General features: G+C 37.8%; 1 pseudogene; it reads left to right on the forward strand.

Moving 5' to 3' along the window:
• Window positions 1–8,843: 8,843 nt before the first annotated feature.
• LOC103116540 (olfactory receptor 4P4-like) lies at window positions 8,844–11,938 on the forward strand (annotated as a pseudogene).
• Window positions 11,939–13,868: the final 1,930 nt, after the last annotated feature.

Genomic DNA, 13,868 nt, shown 5'->3' on the forward strand with positions numbered 1-13,868 from the left:
GAGGCAATAAGACTTCTTATCATAGGCTACAACATATTAGATGCAAATAGAAATAGGCCATTCATTTTAAATAAATTGTAAACCAGGGTCAGGCAGTAACAGAAACAATTGAACACATACGTTATCATCCTCAAGGACTTTGGTTCAAGCCCATGGTCCTCACCTGAAGAGAAGAAGCTTTATTAGCAGTGAAGCAATTGCTGCAGGTGCCTCTCGGTCTCTCTCCCTCCTTCCCTTTCAGTTTGCTTCTGTCCTATCAAAAAGAAAAAAAAGTCACCAGAAGTGGTGGAAAAAGTAAGAAGGCACTGAGCCCCCATGATAATCCTAGTGGCAATATCAAGCACACAAACAAGTGAATTGTAAATAATGGTACAAGTTTCCATTATTCATTATCGTTTAACCAAGACTCCAGTTTCCTTTATAATTGCATATTAGGTTATTAGATTTTTCCAATAACTAATAATAAATGTTGTTGAATTATTTAAACATCAATTCTTTAATCAGTTCATTAATTGACTGAAGTCTCTACTAATGCCCTTTCTTCTCTCCCAGAAACTGGCACAAGGTATCACATTGCATTTAGTTTTCAGGTTTCTCCAAGACAGTCATTGTTTTATAGCAAGGGAAGTGGAGTAGCAGTAGAACTCAGGACTTGCATGAGCAAAGCCCTGAGTTTGAACCTGTGTATTGCATTTATCACAGTCATGCACTGGCTCACTCTCTTTCTCTCATTAATAAACAAGCAAATCTTTAAAAAGTACAGTGATGGCTTCACCAACATTTCTGTTTGATAACTTTAAAATTTTAGGGAGGAAGTCAGACATTTTACATACAAAACACTTTTAGGGGTGTGGGGTGCAGGGTGTGGGCGATAGCTCACCAGTTTAAGTGCACTAGTAAAAAGCGCAAGGACCTGAGCGAGAGCAAGGATCCTGGTTTGAGCCCCTGCCTTCTCACTTTTTTGGGGGGGGTTGTCACTTCACAAGTGGTAAAGCAGGCCTGCAGGTAGCTCTCTTTCTCTCCCTCTCTCTATTTCCTCCTCCCCTTTCAATTTCTCTCTGTCCTATCCAATAAAATGAGGAAAAAAAAAGGCCTCCAGGGTTCTTGTGTCAGCACCGAGCCCCAGTGATAACCCTAGAGGCAACAACAACAACAACAAAACCACTGTTTGAGGCTGGCAAGCTAGCTCACTTAGTGCATTTCCTTGTCAGGTACATGACACACATTTGAGTCGGGCACCCACAGCATTAAAGGAAGCTTCAGTGCATTGGCTGTTTCTCTCCTGTCACTCATAATAATCTGAGGACAGAGTATCTGCGTAAATCTCCATTATGTTTAGTATTTTATTCATTTTACACATGTCATTACAACTCATAGGAATCTAATATTGTCACTTGGGTTATATTTAAATTTTATTTTATGGTTTGGTTTTATTGTATTCATGGTTGAATAATAGTTTATCAGATCACAAGGATATGGTTCCACACCACACCCATCACTACAGCGAGCCCTTTCCTCCCTCTCCCCTCGCTGTGCTCCACGTCCTCTGTCCTCTTTAGAGCAATGGCCATAGTTTCCACAAAGTCTTAGCTACAGTTTGACATTCTTTTTAAAATGAGCTCATGTGTTTCAATTCTTTATATTGCATATCTGAGTGAAACCATACAGCAGTTGTCTTTTTAGAAATGGAGGTCATTTGATGACACCCTAACCCCCCCACCTAGTTCCTCCTCTGCCATCATGTTCCAGGACCTGAATACTCCCCCCCCCCAACTCCAGAGTTAAAATAAGCTTTTTTTTTTTTTAGCAAACGTTTCTTGTTTTTATTTTTTAAGTTATTTTATTGGGTAGAGAAGGACAGAAATTGAAAGGGGGAGGGGTAAGTAGAGGAGAGAGAAAGAGAGAGACCTACACCTCTCATGAAGCTTTCTACGTGCAGATGGGGAGAATAAGTTTTTAATGATTTATTTTTACTTAGGAGAAAGGGCATGAGACAGATTAGACCCAGATACATGCAGGTATATGAAATGCCACTGAATGACTTTTAGACTTCATGCACATAAGATCTATGCTCTACCCACTAAAACAATCTCCCTGGGTCCATCCTTACTCTCTAGTCCATAATAATTCTACAATTTGTCCTGTGCATTCCTTGCCCGAAAACTAAAATAAGTACTTTCTTCAAAAATATAATTTATCGTAAGGAACATTGGTATTAGAAATCAAGAGCTAGTCATGAATTTATCATAAACATTATTTTGTTGAAAAACATGAGCACCATATGGACACATCTAATTGCATGAGTAGGTTACCTTTTTATAGTGTAATGTGACAAATTGAATATTACATTCTTTTCTAAAAGATATCTTATTTCGGGAGTTGGGTGGGAGCTCAGTGGGTTAAGCGCACATGGCACAAAACACAAGGATCTGAATAAGAATCCCAAGGATCTGAATAAGAATCCCAGTTTGAGCCTCCGGCTCCCCACCTGCAGGGGAGTCGCTTCACAGGCGGTGAAGCAGGTCTGCAGGTGTCTCTCTTTCTCTCCCTCTCTCTGTCTTCTCCTCTCTCCATTTATCCCGTCCTAGCCTCTGAATCAATAACAACTACAATAATAACTACTACAACAATGAAAAACAAGGGAAAATAGATAAATAAAATGTAAAAAAAATAAATAAAAATCTTATTTCATTTATTATTGGATAAAGACAGAGAGAAATTGAGAAAGGATGAGGACATAGAGAGAGGGAGAGACACCAGCGGCTTGGATTCACCACTTGTGGAGCTTTCCCTCTTCAGGTGGAGCCCAGGGGCTTGAATCTGGGTCCTTGCACCCTATAATGTATGTGCTTAACCAGGTGCAAAACCTCCTAGCCCCACGATATTACATTCTTTCTCATGCATAGTCCATTTGTTAATTGGAAGGGGAGGGAAACTTTAGGGAGTACACTTCCTCAGTCTATTATATTTTGTATCATCCATGTTTTAAAAATCTTCCAAGCGTAACAAAAAGAGCAGCATTTCCAAGTCAAAATTTCATTTAAGACTGTAAGAATCTGAGTTTCATCTTAGCCTGCTTGCTAGCATACAGAGGAATACTTAAATGTCTTGTGTGAAAAGTTCCTAGTCTCTGATATTCAGACAAATCTATTAGAAGGAACTTTTAAATTTTCTTTTAAATGCAAGTTATACAAATCACCTCAGGAAAGGTATAAGCTGATTAGCCTTTTGTATAATCCCTTACTAAATTTATACTTACAATGGGAAGTAACTTAGTGTCACTTTAAAGATTAGGAAAATAAATCTGATTGATGCCACAGTGCACGTTATGCACAAAGATCCTTGTGGAAATACAAAAAAATGTAGGCAATCTATCACAAGTGCAAGATCTAAACTGAGAAGTTGGGAAACAAAAAATGCACAACTGCTCCTGATGAAAATGGCCACTACTGGGTAAGGGCTCTTGGTAGAAGAGGTGTGAAAGATAAATTGTTAAGATCTATTTGGAATAATGTTTTATTGTTTGCTTTGTCTGTTTTGTTTGTTTTTTGCGCTATGGTCCTAGCTGGATAAAGATTTTTCTTTCCAGTTTAAAAAATATATAAAGCAGTAGTTGGGTGGTAGCAGCGGGTTAAGCGCACGTGACGCGAAGCACAAGGACCAGCATAAGAATCCTGGTTCGAGCCCCCAGCGCCCCACCTGCAGGGGAGTCGCTTCACAGGTGGCGAAGCAGGTCTGCAGGTGTCTATCTTTCTCTCCCCGCTCTCTGCCTTCTCCTCCTCTCTCCATTTCTCTCTGTTCTTTCTAACAATGACAACAATAATAACTACAACAATAAAAAACAAGGGCAACAAAAGGGAAAGTAAATAAATAAAATTAAAATAAATAAATAAATAAATATAAAGCATAGACCTGTGTATGCATATGTATTGTATATGAATCAATACACACACACATTGAGCTATACAAATGTGTCAGCTTATATTTTAGTTTTTTCCCATTTACTTTTATTTTATTTTAAATACCTGGCTATTTATTTATGCATTTATTTTTGGATAAAGACAGATAAATCAACAAGGGAGGGGAAAAAGGGAAAGAGACAGACACCTGCAGCCCATCTTCACCACTTGTGAAGCTTTCCCCTGTAGGTGAGGACCAGGGGCTTGAACCCATGTCCTTGTGCATTGTCATGTGTGTGCTTAACCTGGTAAGCCGCCACCTGGCCCTTCCCTTTCTTTTTTATATTAGGTCAGAGAATAATTGGGAGAGGACATAGAGGGAGAAAGAAGGAGGGACATCTGCTTCACTGCTTGTAAAGCTTCTCTCCTGCAAATGGAGAGCAGGGGCTTGAACCCAGGTCTTTCCATATGGTAAAGTGTGCTCTCAACCGGGTGTGTCACCACTCAGCCCCACAATGTGTCAGCTTATATATGTAAGATAGGTATATAGTCACCTTTGTAGTAATTAATTTGATAAACCACACCAGGTTTTCATTTCTATTTGATGAAATGTTCTGAACTTATCTGGAAAACTTATAAAGTGCAAACTACCTTTAAACCTATAGTAAGTGGTGTTGTAGTTGTGTATGACGTGGTCCATTGCATTCCAGAACTGCCTTTATTCTGACTCTTCAACTTATTTACACTTCGAGATCTTAATGTTGCACTAGAATGGAATCATCCCTTCATCCTACAGCAGAAATCAATCAGTAATATGTCAGTGTAGATGACAGAAAATGGCTTGAGGTGCTAACTTCTTTTCATTAGTGATTTATTAATGAGGAGTACAGTTCCCACCACCTGAGTTCCATATACTCTTCCCTCCATTGGAAGGTTCCCTATGCTTTATCCCTCTGGGAGCATGGGCCAAAAATTAACTGAATCAGTCATGGGATAACCCAGTCTCAGGAGATAAATGAAAATGTAAATATAAGATGGATCTGTGTGACCCCTATGATAGTGCTGGATTTATTTCTATAATCAAACCACATGCACATTGGCTACAATAAAATACCTGTGGGAATTTGTCCCTTTGTTCTTTCCCATGCTTTTTAATTCAATATATACCCAGACATTCTGTGCAAAAAGATTTTTTTAGTGGAAAACTCATTGGAGTCAAAGGTATTCCATACATGTATTTGCTGTTTCATTGCAGTCACAAAAAGAAGAAAAAGAAAGTAGATCAGCCTGCAGGATTATTTAACATCTTAGAAATGAAATCTTACAAAAGTAAGCATCATGAAATATCACACACTATCTATCTATCTATCATCTATCTATCTATCTATCTATCTATGTATATTATTCTGGAGTCTTTTTCTTCATGAGTATTTATTTATTTTGCTCTCAGAATTAACTGTGCTGCCACTAGGAATCCACTGTTCTTGGTGGTCATTTTTACTGGATAAGAAAGAGAGAACTTGGGAGAGGAGGGGAAGGTAAAGGGGGAGAAAGAAAGATAGACCACTGCAGATCTGCTTCATCTCCTGTGAAGCGACCCCCCTGCAGGTGGGGAAATAAGGGCTCCAACTGGGATCTTTGTGCAGGTTCTTGCACTCTGTACTATGTACACTTAACCCTGTGGAACATCGCCCAACCTCCTTCATGCTTATTTTTAAGGAGGGGCAATTTGTGACCCAAATGACTTAATACTACGTAATTGTGAAAAAATGATGCGTAATGAAAAGCTATGAACTTCCAAATCACTAGATTTGGAAACACTGAAACACACTTAGATACTGACTTACCCTTTGTAGCATGAGGTCTTGATTTTAATTTCCTTACTTGCAAACCAAGAAAAAAATAACACAATCATTTAAAATATATCAGATAATACTTATGATAAAATTGTTTGCACCTGAAAAATACTTGGTAAAATGACTAGAAAATTTAGTAGTATGTTGAGTACATCAGAGAATGAAGTGCTTATCCTTTAATTTCATATTTCATTCGTTATATATTTTATAATTAAGGAAGCATCACATCAAACTGTGCAAGTATTTATGTCATCTATATTTATCATCTTTTTTTCTTCTTTTTACTGAAAACTATAGCTGTAAGTAATTTCTTAGTAAGGAGATTTTTAGAATGACTTTTTTGAACTGAACTGTATGTAAGAGGGTGAACTCAAATTTATTTTCTACAAAACTGACCTGTGCACTTAATATATGTATATTGTTAAATAAGAGGTGTGTGTGTGTGTGTGTGTGTGTGTGTGTGTGTGTGTTAAAAAAGGGAACTTAACTAAGAAAGAGGAAGAAGGATAACAGGGACTTTAATGGACTAAACATAATTCAGATAGAAAATATGAACCTGTATATTCCCAACTGATAGTCAGCCATTGCAAGCAGAGAAACACTGAACTAAATGTGAAATTATGTTGAAGACTCACAATGCTCAGGAAACAGTCTAATTTAAGATTGTTCACGTTTTATGCTTTGATTCTTACTGCTTTCAAGTTTTATTAAATACAACTAATGTAAAATTATCATCAGATTCCTTTGTGTCTTTAGCTGAATTAGTCTTCATCCAAATGAGTCAGACTAGGTTAGGATTATCTGAGATCAGACATGATATATATATATTTTGCTAAGCCTTATTTTGAGTCCACAACAAGCTCATATAAATACTCAGTATGTTCCCCTTTTACACACTGTACCTATACTAGGAATAATTCAGCCATCTCTTGTTCAAAACATAAAATCTACAGGTACAATGAAGAACACCAGCATTATAATTCTAGTTACTTAACTCCAAAGTTTCTGTGTTGCATTTTTTTAAAGCCCATCTACCAAGAAGGATAGTCATAGATGGTCAATCAATTGAAGCCATTTTTATACTTCAATGAAAAGCTTTGATTTTGCTTTTGTTTTAATAGTGAATGTTTAGTTCTATCTAAGTTTTAATAGTGAATGTTTAGTTCCATCTAAGTTCCATATAGAGGCAACACTTGTGTGAAATTGGGACTTTACACTTAAATTACATGTACCATGAAAAGCAAGTGTTAAATTCTTCATGGGCAGAGCATTTGAATAAAGGTGACTATTGACTAAATAATTAAGTAGCCTAGAGAAGTGAGTGAGTAGACTTAAGAGATACAGTGACATTCTTTTTTCGTGTTTCTTTTTCTTTTAAAAAACATTTTGGGAGTCGGGCTGTAGCACAGCAGGTTAAGCGCAGGTGGTGCAAAGTGCAAGGACTGGCGTAAGGATACCAGTTCCAGCCCTGGCTCCCCACCAGCAAGAGAGTCGCTTCACAAGCGGTGAAGCAGGTCTGCCGGTGTCTTTCTTCCTTTCCCCCTCTCTGTCTTACCCTCCTCTCTCCATTTCTCTGTGTCCTATCCAACAACAACATCAATAACAACAACAATAAAACAGGAGCAACAAAAGGGAATAAGTAAATAAAATAAATATATATTTTAAAATATTTTATTTATTTACTATAATATTGAAACAGAGAAGTTGAGAGGGGAGGGGAAGATAGAGAGGGAGAGAGACAGATACCTGCAGCCCTGCTTCACCACTCGTGAAGCTTTCCCCCTGCAGGTGGGGACAAGGGGCTTGAACCTGAGTCCTTGTGCACTGCAATGTGTGTGCTCAACCAGGTGTGCCACCATCTGGCCCCTCATTTTTCTTTTCATTAGATAGGACAGAGAGAATTTGAGAGGGGAGGGGAGATATATAGATGGAGAAAAAGACACCTGCAGAATTGCTTCACCACTTGTGAAGCGTCCCAGCTGCAGTTGGGCAGCAGGGGTTCAAACTCAGGTCCTTGCATATAGTACTGCGTGGGTTTAACCAGGTGTGCCACCACGGCCCCTATAATGATATTCTTCTGAGGTCAATAGCACTGTCTTTTCTATAAAAATCACATAAATATAGCATACTGAAAGCTATGGTCAAATTATTAAGATTTATCTAAGAAATTAATTTCAAAAAATCCTGAAAGATGGCATGGCTATGGGCTTGGAATTTGGCCTCTAAATATGTACCTCCAAAAACCAAGTCATTGCTAGAATAATCTCACACAATTAAACTGTGTATAAATAAACTTTCCAAACATTGACCTCTATAGCTGAAGTATAGAATTATGATAATAAATAACTATCTATTACAGTACTTACTAAGAAATTTGGCATATAATATGTACTAATTATATAATTATCTTCATGGTAATTCACTGTAAAAGTTCATGGTAATATTAGATATTGTTATGTTCATTTAAAAAAACATAAAAGTAAAAAAGATAGAAATTACTTTGTGGATTGGGAAACGGCTGAACAGAGAGCACATTTACTACATCTGTGAGGTTTGAACTTGAATCCTCTATATGAAATGGGAGAACGGTGCTTTGCTTTCTCTCTCTCCCCCTTCTCTTTTTGTTTCTGATTCCCACCCATCTCTATGATAAATAAATACAAATTTGAATGCAATATAATCAGAATATACTGTATATGCATCAGTATATACAGATAGTTAATGACACAGATTTATTATAGTGGGGAGACATCTAGAAGTTCATCTAGAGAGTAGTTAATGTGGCAAACTGTGAAAAGCATGTTTATAAGTTTGTGTTGCACTGGGGACTAAGAATAGTAACAACTAGAGTCTTATGAGTCGTATATATACGAAAGTTCCAGACATGGATAATAGTCTCATTAAATAACCCATATTTTATAATGATGCTGTGAATGTAAGAAAGGAATTAAACGATTGCTTGCTATGTATCCTCTGTAATCCATGTCTTCTTACTCCACAATTTAAAACTAATTATAGATGCTCTATTTTCTTCTGTATCATTTCAGATTTACTGAGTGTCTAATGCTTCCAGGCTCACCTCCACCTCATGGAATATCAGAAAAATGTCACAGAATTTGTTTTTGTGGGATTGTAGGGAAATAAGCAAATAGAGCTGTTGTTCTTTGTCTTGTTCCTGCTCTGTTACCTGGCTGTCCTAATGGGGAACTGCATCATCTTACTCACAATCACCTGCAGCCACCTCATCCAGCAGCCAATGTACTATTTTCTCTGCCACCTCTCCTTCATGGACCTCTGCTACACCTCCACCGTGGTCCCCAGACTAATCAGGGACTTGGCCTCAGCAAGAAAAACCATCTCTTATAACAACTGCATGACCCAGCTCTTTGCTGCCCACTGGCTGGCTGGAGTGGAGATATTCATCTTAGTGTCCATGGCTTTTGACCGCTATGTCGCCATTGTCAAACCCCTGCACTACATGATCATCATGAACAGGCAGAGGTGTAACTTGCTGATTGTGCTGGCCTGGGCGGTGGGGTTTTGGCACTCCATTGCCTTACTGTTGGTGATACTCAGCTTGCCTTTCTGTGGTCCTAATCACATAGATCACTACGTATGTGATGTGAAGCCTTTGTTGAAACTGGTGTGTAAAGATATTCATGTTAGTAATATCTTAATGATTGCAAATACAGGAGTAGTGGTGGTTCTGGTTTTTCTTATCTTAGTAGCTTCTTACATCCTCATACTGTATAACCTTAGGAAACACTCTGCCGCAGGTCGACGCAAAGCTCTCTCCACCTGCAGTTCTCATGTAATGGTTGTAGTTCTCTTCTTTGTGCCCTGTATCTATATTTATGTTCTTCCTGCAGGGGGTGAGAACAAGGATAAGGAGATCTCAGTGTTTTACACTGTGATCGCTCCCATGCTAAATCCTTTCATCTATACAATGAGAAATGTGGAAATGAAAACTGCCATTCATAAGGTATGGTCTCAAATGGCACATTCAGAATTCAAGCAAATCAGGAAAGATTCGCTCTGATCTCAATCCTATTTCCTCAGGGCATCTTCATTTGTGATGATGTAGAAAGCAGATTATCTTTCTTCTATTGGAGGGGATTTAACTAAATAACCTCCAGAATTGTATGAGTGAAGGAATTTTATTCTAGGTTTCTCTTCTGAGACTTGATGATTGCACAATGAATCCCATTCTCAGTACCCCACCCCTTCTTTTTTTTGATACCACAGAGAGAAATGGAGAGGGGAGGCACACTGAGATAGTGGTAGATGAAGAAAGACAGCCACTTGAATCATTGCTTCACTATTTGTGATATTTCTTCCTGTTAAGGACACTTCTGAGGCATGAGGGAACCTGGAGCCCAAATAACCAGGACCTGGTCACTTTGTTCTGTGTTATCACATGCTTCCTTATAAAAGTGAGGGCAGGACTTAAAGGTGGCACCAACTTAAAAGTAGCACCTGGGAAAGGGAAGAAGGAATGACACCAAGAAGTTGTAATAGGTGTAGGTGTGGCTTAGAAAGGAAATGAAGCCAAACAAATTGTTGAACAATCTTGGACCTAAAGGCTGGTTTAGTGCAGACGAATTTGTTTGGCTTTGTATGTTAACTTTCTTTTCAGCCACCAGGTTCCAGATGCCAGCATGACGCTGACCAGACTTCCCTGGACTGACGACCCCACCAATGTGTCCTGGAGCCCCACTTCCCCAGAGACCCACCCTACTAGGGAAAGAGAGAAGCAGACTGGGAGTATGGACCGACCAGGCAACGTCCATGTTCAGTGGGGAAGCAATTACAGAAGTCAGGCCTTCCACTTTATGCAACCCACAAAGACCCTGGGTCCATGCTCCCAGAGGGATAGAGAATGGGAAAGCTTCAGGGGAGGGATGGGATATGGAGATCGAGTGGTGGGAATTGTGTGGAGCTGTAAGCCTCCTATCCATATTAGAAAGAAAGAAAGAAAGAAAGAAAGAAAGAAAGAAAGAGAGAAAAAAGAAAGCAAGAAAATGGAAGACTTAGGAAAAAAAAAAAAAAGGAAATGAAGGCAAGGTCTTATAAAAGGTGTCCTTGAGCATTCTTTCTCACTTACTATCTATGTGTCCTCTAGTATGTATGCTCTCGATTTTTTTTTTCTGAATAAAATTTAAATTTCCGGAATATTTTGCTCTCACCTCCCAACTTTTTGGTAGGTTTAAGTATGATGAAATTACAACCACGGGGAAGTCCTCTTTGGCTTCGCCCACACAGTCCCTGCAGGTGGGCCCTGAACCTGTGTCTTTCTGCATGGTAGTGTGTGTACGCTAAGCAGTTCAAGCAACTGTACCATCGCCAGGGTCAAGATATCTACAGTGATTCAAATTGTAATGTGCACTTCACCAACTCATTCCAGGTGCCATCACTGAATTTCAGGAATGCAGATAAGACATTTTAAAATCGCATAGCTAATCATTTCACTGCCTTTCCCCAAAATATATGTGGAATCTATTAGACTTACAATAAAATAGAATTTTTTTCTATTTACTTACCCTTTAATACCCTAAATCAGTGAATGTGGAAGTTGCTAATCTCAGAAGTCACTTCAGATAGAAATTATCATGTTACAATGAAACACTTTGGAGTGCGAAGACCTGGGTAATTAACTACTAGTTTGAATATTTGTATCTATATCTTAGCAATTTGCTTTTATGTGGTGTGGGCATTTTCATTTCTCTGACATCTATAAAGTGGTGATGTTAAATTGTATCATCCACTGACCTGAGGAAACTCAGGTTAGGCATTTGTCCTTTCTTTCTACCTCTCCCTTCCCCCACCATCATCTTTTGCTTTTTTCATTCAGGTATACTAGACCAACTACACTCTCCAAACACACTATAAACCCTCTCACCTCTACACCTCTATCATTTTTTTTCCTGATTATAATACCTACTCTAGTGGTTTTTGACTCAGGCTTTCATATAGTAGACCTTGTGATTATTTTGGTTTATTTCCAGAAATACAAATAACAATATCCAGTAAACAAAATGAAGTATTATGATTCTTCCCTGTTTTTTTTCTAATCTTCTGTACATTTACTTTATTTCAATCCTCTAGTATTCAGTATTCTGTACTTCCTTCTGTGTACTTACAGTGAAACTAAGCCAGATTGTGTTATACCTTTATTTTTCTTAGTACTTATGCTATCAAACAAGATACCCATACAAATTAAGGAGTGAATACTGTTTATTAAAATATGTAGTCTTGGAAGTCCCGCGGTGGTACTGCTTCTTCCTCTGATGTCAGCCATCCTGGCAGATGATACAGTCTTGCCTCTGTTTACCCAACACGGCTCAAATTTAACTCCCTTTAATTAATTATCTTTTCAGTGTGTGTGTGTGTGTGAGTGTGTTGTTTCTGAGCTTCACCACTGTAAGCCAACTTTTCGATAGAAAAAGAGAGCACACTTAGATAATGTACTGCTTTGTTATGCATATTACCTAGGCCCCCATACCTTTAATGGAATCCTCAGTGGTGTGGTTACTATACTCTCAATCTCTCCCTGTCTCTCTCTGTCTCTCTCTGTCTCTCTCTCTCTCTTTCAGTCTGGCTCTATTTGCTTCTATCAGATAAAAGGTGAAAAGTCCTATTTTAATCAAGACTAGATTAGGGTTGTATTTATCTGGGAGAAGATGAAACATATGAAGTATTTTGTGTTCATGTCTCATCAAGAATCACATAATAGGAGGTGACTTAAAAGTGTTGATGGGGAACTGGATAAGTATGTAACATTTCTCTTTTATATATTTACTCTACACACATTCCAAACTGGGGTCTGTGAATGGAAGTTCTTTTGTAGAACCCATATTTAAGAATACTTAAGGAGGGTAATTAAAAAAAAACCAGATAAATAAAAAGAATGTGAGGGCTAAGTGTCTCCATAACTCGTATGGAAATTTTTGACTCTCTTCTTAGTTAGATTTAGTTATTTATTCATTATATATGTCACTATAACTCATGAGACATTAATATTTTCTTTTGACTATATTTAAATTCTGTGTTAAATCTATTATGGTCTTCAAAATTTTCCCTACAATTTTCAGCATTAGTGACAAGTTCAACTGCCTTGTATATTTCTTCAATATAACCTCATTACTATTCAGTTATGTGTTTTATAACTTTTGTATTTAGAAAAAGTTTCATGTATTTCTTTTTATTTGGAAGAGGGCAAGAGAAAGATTAGAATATGCAATTACTCTGGTATATTAAATGTCATGACCTCTTGCATGTAAGATCTATGCTCTACCTACTAAACCACCTGCTTAACTGCAAAATTACTGTCTAGCTCTTGGAGACTCTTTTTTTTTTCTTTTTTTGTGAATTCCTTGTCCAAGGTCTAGAGTAAGTACTTTCTTCAAACCCAGACTCATTTAATGGACAGTGTCATTAGAAACCAAAACTAAGCACAAATTATCATCAGCATTTATTTTTGTTGAAAAAAATATGATTCACAGCCACTGTGAACAAACACCTTTAACTGCATGAACAGGTCGCCTTTATAATAGTGGAGTGAGACAAATTGAAGATTAAATTCTTTGTCTTCAATAGTTCATGCTTTTTAACTGGAAGAGGAAATAACCTTTAGGGAGTGACCTTCCTCAGGCTCCTATATTTTACGTCATTCATATTTACATCTCCCCCAGGGATGGCAAAATGAATCATGCCCCTGTCAAGATTTTATATAAAATGAATCTCATACAATGTGCCATAATTCAGAACCATTGTGTGAGAGGACCCTAATCTCTGATATTCAGAAGATTAGAAATAATTTTTTAATTTAACCTTGAATAATGACTGTCCAATTGACCTCAGAAAGAAAGAGTTCAACATATCTTTGACATAATGTTTTTACTTGAACTGATAATATTTACACTTGGAAAGAACTTTCACTGTATGCATTGAGAACTGCACAAGTTATGCACAAAGGCACCAATGGAGGGATAGAATATCTAATGAAACTATTTAAAGCGCTTTGCACTCCAAACTAACAAGATGGAAATAAAAAGCATACACAATAGCAATTGATAGGAAAGACCAATGCCAGGTAAGTGCTTTTGGTAAAAGA

Source organism: Erinaceus europaeus, chromosome 17, assembly GCF_950295315.1.
Source record: "Erinaceus europaeus chromosome 17, mEriEur2.1, whole genome shotgun sequence".
NCBI lineage: Eukaryota > Metazoa > Chordata > Mammalia > Eulipotyphla > Erinaceidae > Erinaceus > Erinaceus europaeus.